Genomic DNA, 3,680 nt, shown 5'->3' with positions numbered 1-3,680 from the left:
TATATATATATATATATATATATATATATATATGTATATTTGATTAATGAGAGAGACAGAAGATGGAAGATACAAGATTGTTTATTGATCACTACAATTGTTTTGACTCATCTAGCATCTATTCCTCATGGGTGGGATACTGAACATTTGGCTAAGGTGTATCTATCAGTGTAGATGTGTCGCCTGAGGTGACAAGATGTATCTCATTAAATAACATCTATTCCACAAGATTTCTTCTTGGTATGTGCATACAAAAGCAGCAAATTAAGGGATACAACTTCATTATTATAGAAGATCAATAACAAATATCAGATACAAAAAGAAACAAATAAGTAACAAGGTCATGAATACATAAACTTTCAATGGTTTCCACTTAACCGACACTTTTTGTTTCATCTTTTGGCAATGTACCTTAAAAGCTCTTCTCTACTAGTGACCAAATACAAATGTAAAGACTTGTCTTCACCAGGCATACAATCTTACACACTAACAACTCCTCATCCTATTATGTTCTGCAGTGTATATTGCCTTGTAACATTTTCCTTTGGGTGAAATGCACTAAAAAAAATTATATAAATGGTTAATAGATATGGATGTACAAATGCCCACACTTACGTTGTTGCATACACACTTACTCATACAAACTTACACAAAGATATAAGCATAAACACACACATGGTTTGGTTTACATATGCTCTCACAGTAAATTAAATTGATATTAATAAATTCAGTGCCTAAAAGTGGTTAGCGATATGACTCCACTTGGTGAAGAGTCACAGATTCTGTGGTGGGGTTCACTAGGTCTAGCCAATATACTTGTAGCACTTATAGAGTCATGAGTATGTATATAAATACAGACATAGTAGATGTGTATTTTTTGTATGTACAGTTAATGAAATAACCAATAGCCTATAGAAAGTATTAATGCCAGTGTTCAGATTACCAGGGTAGATAAGCATAGTTTTTCTGCGTTTTCATCCTTTGGTGAATAATACTTATTGAGAGGCTGAAATTGTTATCTATCTCACATTAACTGGTATCCAAAGGCCAAGTGGTTTCAGAGTGGTATTGGTAACTAGTGGGATAATGTGTTTATAAGAATAGGGAGATTGCCAATAATGGGATCTGACAAACATCAGAGTTCCAAACTGCTTTGCCACTAATGAAAGTGATGACATTACTAATTCTGAACCAAAACCCTGCAACTTTTATGGCTTACTAAAAATACATGTCAAAGGAAATACAAAATGCAGTTAAGTAACAAGGTCGTGAATACATAAAATTGCTACAAACAAAAGATCTAAAATTTAGACCCACTGTAACTGGTCCTGCATGTCTTACCCATTGTCCAAGTAATTTTGTTGACAACATTTTGAAACTATGTACCCACATACCAAGTTTCATTCGGGATAACATCGATTACCCAAAACAACAGAACTGAATTCGCCCTTGGTTAGTTTTGATGTTGTAAGTCTCTACACAAATATTCCAGATGATTTAGGAATAATAGCTATTAGATATTGGATCAAGAACATAGAGAAATGATTCAGGAAATGAAGTCAGGAAAAGGATAAAAGAAAAGAATCTTGTTGTGATGATGATGATGATGATGATGATGATACTTTCTACTATAGGCACAAGGCATGGATTTTTGTAGGGAGGGGGACAATCGATCACATCAACCCCAGTGAACAGTTCTAACCAAAAGGATGAAAGGCAAAGTCGACCGCGGCAGAATTTGAATTAAGAACATAGCAACAGATGAAATACTGCTAAGCATTTCACCCAGCATGCTATTGATTCTGCCAACTCACCACCTTAATAATAATAATATTAATAATGATAATATGATACACTAAGGAATACTACCCAAGTGAATGGTCAAAGGAAGAACCATGTTCATCCAGAAAGACCCAGTCAATGATGTTAAAGTCAGTAACTGCTGTCCAATTGTTTGCTTTCCTATGATGTAGTAACTTCTAACAGGAATAATAGAAAGAAATTATATGGCCACTTTGAAAGAAATGGATTCCTAGCAGATGAACTGAAGAGCTGCAGGAACAGATCACGAGGAGCAAAGAATCAGTTTTTGAGAAGGTTGATAAGCTTGGATTGACTATTAGAAGGTATGTAATAGGGTTACTCACTCATGGATAATAAAATGCATGAAGATGGTCAAGGCAGCTAAAAAAAAAAGAAAGAAAAATGATATATGTAATCAGAAATAATGAGGAACTGGAAGACATTTTTGATAGCAACTGGAAAGGAAATTGGACAAGTCAACATGAAGAGGGGAATCTTTCAAGAAGACTCTGCATCACCCCAACCGTTTATTGCTAGCATGTTACTACTATCTCTGGTTTTGAAGATGGGAGTTGGTTACAAACTACAGAAGAACATGAGATCAATTAACACCTGCTGTTTATGGAAGATTTGAAGCTTCACAGAACTAGCAAAGGCCATACAAATTTTCTTCCAAGACATCCAGATGGCATTTGGTCCAGAGAAAAGCTCCATTACTGAACTGAACAGAGGATGAAAAATATACAGCAGTGGCGTACAACTTCCAGCTGATGAGTGTATAAGAGAAGTTAACAGAGAGGGTTACAAGTATTTTTGTATTTTACAATTAGGCCAGATGATGAACACCAAGATAAAGGAAAAGTTCAGGAGAGAGGTAAGTCAATTTCATTGACCCCAGTGCTCAACTGGTACTTATTTTATCAACCTTGAAACAGTGAAAGGTGAGGTTGATCTCAGCAGAATTTAAACTCAGAACCTAAGGACAAACGAAATGCTGCTAAGCATTTTGTCTGGCATGGTAACAATTCTGCCAACTTGCTACCTTAAATAATAATAATGATGATAATAATAATAATAATAATAATAATAATAATAATAACAACAACAATAATAATGGTTTCAAATTTTGCCACAAAGGCAGCAATTTTGGGAAAGGGGTTGACTCAATTACAGTGACCCCAGTGTTCAATTGGTACTTAATTTATTGAACCCGAAAGGATGAAAGGCAAACCTCAGCAGAATTTGAACTCAGAACGCAGCAACAGGTGAAATACTGCTAAGCATTTCATCCAGTGTGCTAACAATTCTGCCAGCTCACCACCTTAGATAATAATAATAATAAAAAGAAGAAGAAGAAGAAGAAGAAGAAGAAGAAGAACAACAACAACAACAACAATAATGATAATAATGGAGTTTAAGCATTTTTTGGAAGACAAACCAGTATGCAGGAAATAAACACCTAGATGTGGTGAATATAGAAAGAGTAATATTCCAAGGAGATTCATTCTCACCATTTCTCTTTGTGATTGCCATCGTTTCATTATCGATGATCTTAAGGAAGACAGATACTGGCTAACAGATCGAAAATAGAGAACTTAAGATCGATCATCTACTTCTTGTGAATGATCTTGAAGTTCTTTGGCAAGAATAAATCACAAGATGATTCACTGGTCAGAACTGTTCACTGGTACTGTAAAGATATTGGGATGGAGTTTTGTATTGCAAAGTGTGCCACCCTAATTACGAAGAGAAGTAAGCTTGTACATGGTAATGGGATTGAGTTGCCTGATGGAGAGTCAATCGATGACCCTGAGGATAATGGGTGCAAATCTGGACATTTTAGAGTTGGACAAAGTTCTAAATGAGAAAATGAAAGG

The sequence above is a fragment of the Octopus bimaculoides genome, chromosome 16, assembly GCF_001194135.2.
Source record: "Octopus bimaculoides isolate UCB-OBI-ISO-001 chromosome 16, ASM119413v2, whole genome shotgun sequence".
Taxonomy (NCBI): Eukaryota; Metazoa; Mollusca; class Cephalopoda; order Octopoda; family Octopodidae; genus Octopus; species Octopus bimaculoides.
This window is presented reverse-complemented; position numbering follows the sequence as displayed.